Source organism: Lolium perenne, chromosome 7 (assembly GCF_019359855.2).
Source record: "Lolium perenne isolate Kyuss_39 chromosome 7, Kyuss_2.0, whole genome shotgun sequence".
Taxonomy (NCBI): domain Eukaryota; kingdom Viridiplantae; phylum Streptophyta; class Magnoliopsida; order Poales; family Poaceae; genus Lolium; species Lolium perenne.
Genome location: NC_067250.2, coordinates 64,563,608 through 64,570,466, shown reverse-complemented (window position 1 = coordinate 64,570,466; position 6,859 = coordinate 64,563,608). Strand labels below are relative to the sequence as shown.

At 41.0% G+C, this 6,859-nt stretch overlaps 1 long non-coding RNA gene across 1 annotated transcript; it reads left to right on the top strand.

Moving 5' to 3' along the window:
* The first annotated feature begins 657 nt into the window (after nucleotides 1–657).
* On the top strand, nucleotides 658–6,302 carry LOC127317254 (uncharacterized). Its single transcript, XR_011749324.1, has 7 exons — nucleotides 658–1,065; nucleotides 1,381–1,488; nucleotides 1,618–1,661; nucleotides 2,615–3,707; nucleotides 4,458–4,532; nucleotides 4,655–4,833; nucleotides 5,964–6,302. It is a non-coding gene; the product is annotated as an uncharacterized lncRNA (long non-coding RNA).
* The last annotated feature ends 557 nt before the right edge of the window (nucleotides 6,303–6,859 follow it).

Sequence of the window (6,859 nt, the reverse complement as noted above, 5' to 3'; positions counted from 1 at the left end):
GGCGGTGGCTCTGGAAGGTTTTCCGTATCGTGGCTTATTCTTTTAGGGTTTCGCGACGGAGTCCTTAAGTAGGCGGAAGGGCAGCCTCGGAGGGGCCCTGGTTGGGCCACACAATAGGGGGCGCGCCCCACCCCTTGGCCGCGCCGCCCTGGCGTGTGGGGCCCCCTGGCTCCCCTCTGGTCTCTCTCCGGTGTTCGGGAAGCTTCGTGGAAAAATAAGATACTGGGCGTTGATTTCGTCCAATTCCGAGAATATTTCCTTACTAGGATTTCTGAAACCAAAAATAGCAGAAAACAGGAACTGGCACTTCGGCATCTCGTCAATAGGTTAGTTCCGGAAAACGCATCAAAACGATATAAAGTGTGAACAAAACATGTAGGTATTTCTCCTATAAATGATGCTAGACTACCCTCTCAACCAGGCCATCTGAGAGGGGCACATTGATCTGGATCGTTCATTTGCCCAGCAACAGTAAAATCTGCATCCCACTTTTTACCTCAGCCGTCGGATGTGGTAATTATTTTATCACCTTTTGCTTGTCCAAACGAGCCAATGACTTATGGGACCAGTTGTGTGTGCGGGCCACCGGTCGGAGGCACCCACGCCCGCTCGTCCGAGTCATCTTCTTTCTCCTACGCGCGCGTGGGGCAGGTGAAAACCCTAGATCGACATCGTCGCACGCCCGTGGTGAAAAAGTCCCCCAATCATGGCTTCTCTTGTTTGCCAATGGGGGCGGCGAGAGGATACGGGAGAAGGAGGGAGGCGGAGATGCACCGGCCACCTGCAAAAGGGGAGGAGCAAAGCCGGTCGGCTGCTGCGGAGGCCTGAAGGTTGCCGCTGCTCGTCCCTCGGGCAGCCGCCGCCGCCGTCCTCGGGCTCCGGCGCCATTCGGGAGATTGAGGCGGCGGTCGGCCAGCTTATGGGTCCAACCTTCTCGCCTGTCCCAAATCTTCTGCCCGGCGGCTTGTCTCGTCTGCGCCCCCAGGCACCACGGCGTTGGGGATGGAGCACGCAACCACGTGCACTTGCTTGAGAGCGAGCTCGGCCGATGCCTATGATGCCCACGTGAGCATCTCCCAAATCTTTTTCCCATCTGCTCCCAAATCTTCACATCCGCTCTTGATTACTCTCTTCTAGGCTTTGCCATGTTTGTTGGTTCGTTACCTGGCCTCGTCTCTATTGTTCCTTGTCTAGGTTTGATTTCTTCCTACCTTCAGGTTGAGCATGATAATCTGTAGTTGCGCTTCCGTGGATGAGATGTGTCTCAAAACTGTGAATTATTTGTTACCCAAACGCCTTACTAATCGGAAGTTTATCGTGTTTTAGTCCATTAATATGAACATTGTAAATTTTACGTCCTAATCTAAATTGGCCTTTCAGCTCCGCTCTTGGAGATTAGACTAGCTAATCGGTAGCTACTATCAAGATGTTCACGCTGTGAGCAGAAGCCAAAGCAATCATTACAAGAAAGGGGATGTCCTCAGGAAGGTGTCGATTCCAACTCTATGTCAGCGTTATTTTTTATATGGATTTCTTTCATAAATAGAAGATACATATTTCTCCAATCTTGGATGAATTACATTATTTTAAGGACTCCTATCCTTTTATGTTATGCAGCTCAAGAAGTTGTTTGCAGACCATGAGCTTGTATGGATATAACTGTGAGCAGAAGTTCTCTTATATTGTCTCTGCACCTACGATCTCATCTCGTTTACTTCTTGACCATGCCATGCTGCTTGTTTTAGCCACTGTTGAATGATGCTAATTATGCTTGTCATTTTTATTATGTTTTAGCCACGACCTGATGTGTTCTGCTAGGTGTGCGTGTGTTGTTGCCATTGTGGGCTACTGCTAGATGTGTGTCTATCTGAATTCAAGTTCAATACATGGATCTGATGTATGTTTGTCATGGATATAATTCCGCATGGTCTTTTATTTGGGGTCCTTTTGGTGGTGAGGTATGTGTTGCTTCCAAGGGTTGCCTGGCTGCGCTCCGCTTGTGCTGGGTATGAACCCTACTGGTGGAGTAGCATGTTTTCTTTCTAATTTGAAAAACTGCTTTACCACATTAGGTAAAATCCAGAAGTAATTTGCCTATATTTATTATGCTAGCTCTAAAGTGTGAGATGTCTCCTGCTCTATACGGTTAATTTGTGGGCATATCATTGCTTCTGTCTCCTAATTGGGTGATGAGCATATGGTGTACATTTTTGTGAGCACGTGTTTGTGATCAGACTACCATGGTATCTAGCTTCATTTCTATCATGATACTGAATTTCTTGGTGCTTCAGTGTGTTATCTCGTGATTTATCTGGCCAGGGACAAATATGTAATGGAGGATATATTATTGTTTTAGTCACCACTTTTTCTTGTGCTACTAGGCACAAATTTCTCACATTAGCAGATCTGCTTGTGTGCATCTTTTCTTTTTATACACACACAGTTCTTTTTTTATTGATATAATTTATAAACAAGTTCTAAATATGTCCTCACTTTCTTAGCTCTGTACCATCATAGGGTTTGTACCTACATCCTACTGCCTTTACAATCAGTTTATTTTCTATTTGATGGTGACATGTAGTTTACCTTAAACGTTAATACCTTTGCTTCGCAGAGAATCTGAATAACAAAGGAGGGAATTGAAAAGGTTCTCAAGGCTGGTGCTAATGTTGTATTTACCAGTGGTGGCGAAGCCAGCACCCACAGGTGAGCTTCTTGTCTTTTTATCTGCACCCCCATCCTTCCCACCACTCGGTATTGAAAGGCATGATCCACTTTCATGTGTATGTATTGAATGATTTGTGGATCGAGCTTGTGTTATTAAAAGGCATATACATTACTTGGTTTATATCTGCATCTGGGCCAGCTTCAGGAAGCAACTTTATATTTGTAAGATGTCATTTACCAATTATTCAGATTCTGTGATCTACAATCCTCTGTTTTTAGTTTGCAAGTTCTTTGTGGTGTTTCCTTTTGCTGTGAGGTGTGCTTGCTGTCCTGCTTTGCACATCTTGGTTCATATCACAGAGAGTAATTTGTATGTTTGCTCCGCCCTTGTAATTCTGCAGGTGTTTAACGGTCTTCTCAGCAGAAGTGGTAAAACATAAGCTTTATCATTTCCAGTTCGAATTATCCCTAAATCTGACAACCCACTTATTTAGACTGTTCTGGGTGTTAAATAACATGTTTCAGCATCATTATTAATTGTTAAGGTAAGCTAAATTTATGACAACATTTTTTTACGTGTTTACAAGAGTCTCAGCAGTATTACTATTATATTCTCACATTTGCCTTACCCCAAATTAGGCTATCACTTTTAAACTTTTCTCACCAGAACTATCCCTTGGTAACAGGATGGCTTTACAACACTAGACGTATTAGCAACAGGATGGCCAGTTGCAGCATGTTATACTCTGTGCAGTTCTTCTATGTGCAGATTACTGCCTCATATTGCTTCAAACTTCTGCATAGGTACCTAGATGTTTATTTCCTTTGCTCCAACTAGATTTTATCATATTAAAGTACTACATAATTCGCTGCAGGGTTTTGTTGACGGAGCTCACTGAAAATATTTGTTCTCACCTGCAGCAACGCCTATTAGATATTTTTCAAAAGAAAAAGCAATTGCCTTTCAGTTAAACTAGGAATCATTTAATAATTGGAGGCTTTTATCTACATATGTCGACGTAAGGGGTTAGAAGAAGCAGGTAATGGATTTTATTGTGTATTATGATGCCCCTCTATTTAGTGGTAGATATAATGTACTTAAACAGAGTGAAGTGTGTAATGTTTATTTCCCTGTATGCTTTTGCTTTAGGATGTTTAATGCACATGGGGCTCAACCACCTATTGCATGTAATACTTTGCCAGAGAAAGGATAGTGTGACATTTAGTATTGCTTTCTAGCTATTGTATTGGTATCGTTCTTTATAAATTTGAGAGTGACAACCATTCTTGTTTTATTTATGGCCATAAGTAAATTATTTGATTAGTACTAGCTGTTGTGCAGCTTTTTTGCGTGGTTATATCTGTAATGCACTAATGCTTTTTTGTTTTTGTTTGGTTGTCTTGATTGATCCGGATTGGGGATTTTGAGCAATTAGGACATCTTGGACACTGAATGACTTTATATCGTGTTCATCTCCTGTCGCCATCCTTTCTTGCTTGATGTTCCATTTTTAGTGCATGCCATATGTCCGATAAAATGCCTGGGAGAAGCACCACTAGCATGGTTCCTAATGCATGTGTGTCCAAGACTATGTTCCTAACTTTGGCTCCTTGTCAGCTTCACATATCGGCTTTACAATCAGGCTATTAAGTGCTTACTTCTCCAAGTTCAATCCATGGTGCAGAAAAGAAAAGTTATTTAGTTAGTTTTAATGGATACAAACCATATGTCCGGTGCATTCTCTATAAAACTAGGTCAAGTAATAATGTCTCATGTTGCGTTGTTTCAGTTCCTGAGGATCCTGGAGAGGGAGCTGGCTGTAACTGAGAAGATCAAAGAGTATTTCTTTGCAGACTTCACCCAGGTGACTGACTTTTTGAACCCTATTTCTTTAGTGCCTTTTCTTTTTCATCATCTCTGGTTACCGATTTTCTTTTGCCAAATTTGGTTTTCAAACTCATGTTTTCTGTGTGTGATTACCTGTAGGAATTGGTACTGAGCTGGATGCTGAAGCACTTAATTACCGTATGTCGAGTGGTTCAAGAGACAGAAGATGTACCTCAAAGAATCTGTCCCAAAAACTGACAGTTGCTTGAAGCATTTCTTGTTCATGACACCTTCATGATAGGACCATTATCGGGTTGAAATATCTGGTAGACTATCAGGTAATCTTGTCCCAGAAAGTTGTTTTTTATACACCGTTAGCATTGAAATTAGACTTGATATTAGATGAAATGGTAGCATGACTGGATGTTTGATGCAAACTGAAATTCAACACCAATTTGTGAGTGCAAGTAGACTATGTACATCTCTTTGTCCCTGATTTCTCCTTATTTATTTGAACCATTGGTACCATCAGGTTTGCCTCCTTACTTGCTTGTGGTTTTATGAGACAGCATGGGATGTTAGGAAGGTGGATAATGCCATCTCCTTCTCCCATGTTAATTTCTTCTGTAGATCATTTTTTTGTTCGTCCGGTTGAGCATAGTTTGAGGGTTCACTACAAAATACAAATATTTTAGAAATGATATAATGATGCTTAAGCTCTGGCATGTAGACCAGCTTGACCACCATAAGAGAAAATGGTAGGGGCGAATATGTCATTGTTTAGTTTTAGACAAATGAAAAGCTTGATTGTTGCCAAGTCAAAAGAACATTATTTCTGAGACCTGGCATTTGTGTACTTTTCTGGATCCAGATTATGCTTGACACGGGCAGCCGGAGTCACTACCTCTTATATGACCAAATCCGTATGCCACTATTGATTTGTATATCGCAGCAGACACAAAACACTTGCAGGCTAAAATAATAGGCCAAGCCTAGGACTTGGCCTTTTGGTCATACTATGTTGCAAAGCTGAGCAACATCACTTCTTTTAATTAGTTTATCAAGATCCAGCTATTTCTTTCCTGACCCTTTGGGATTAGAATTTTAGCCACTGCAAACCTTCTGCATTCCTCTGATTAGTTAGTCTTTGGGCGAAATTTAAAAAGTTCTCTCACAGATTTTATTTTGGTTTGCATGTGCTTTGCCCCTCGGATCTTGTGACCATGATGTGGGTAAGCTCAAGGTTCATCTGGTGTTTCCCAGTAGAGTAGCTGGGCTGCCTCATGCATTCAGGTCACATATTTTGATTTTGATATATGCTAAATTGTTATCTTCCTGCTATATTGAGCTTAACAACTTATCTAGGTTAGATATATGCTTTCGAACTGGGATATTTGGTGCATCTGAATGGTACTAATTGTTCAGATCACTATACTATCTCATCCTTTGTTTTTGGGTTTTGCTCCAGGTTGCCCCCTCAGTTCTTCTGTTAGCTGCTCTTAGATAAGGCCTTCAAGCCTCAAGTATCTCTCTCACACACTGAGTCCATCTGTTTGTTTTCCTGAGGTGAGGTCTTCAAGCCCCTGTTCTGTTCTTATGTTCTTGCATCCGACTGTGCCCTTTTTGCCTCACTTTTAAATTTCCCTTAGATAATCTTACTGTTACTATGATATTAATGTTTCTTCTAAATCATGCTCTTACTTTTGGCGCTTCATGTTCAGCGAGCATAGTTAATCTTGCCATTACTATAAATGTAAATTGCTTTTAATTAGAAATGAACAAATAGAACACAAGTTTTAGTGTTTCTCTCAGAAAACAGGGGATGGCACATGTCACATTCTTGAACCTAATACTGATATAAATATGCTCTTTACATATTTCATCCATTCATCCATCCTTTTAGGAAACCTTTTGGCACATCATACAAATTTATGCTCACTCTTCAACCGTTTATTGAATAATTGCATGCCTCCTGTGTGTATCATTGAATTGATTCATTGATAACGCCGCAAGTTCACTCTACCAGCCACTGTTTCAAGATATCGTACATATTTCTCCAGTTTCACTTAAATGCATTAGCGTGCATCCAAGTTCAATAATCTTCTCCTTTGCTCTCATTTATCTCGTACTATTTTCAGTGTTTTAATATTTTTTCGCTTATTATAGATGGATTTCCTTAATTTCCATGTACCGCCTCCATATAGGCTTTATAGAAGAGGAAGAGAGTATAGACATCATGAGCTATTATTATAATTAGGTCATGAAATTCATAAATTTGAGTGAAATTGACAAGATCCGAAATTTACTCGTATAATAGATTTCTCTCGTTAGTGTGTCTCAAGATACATGCCTTTTGCTCTCCTT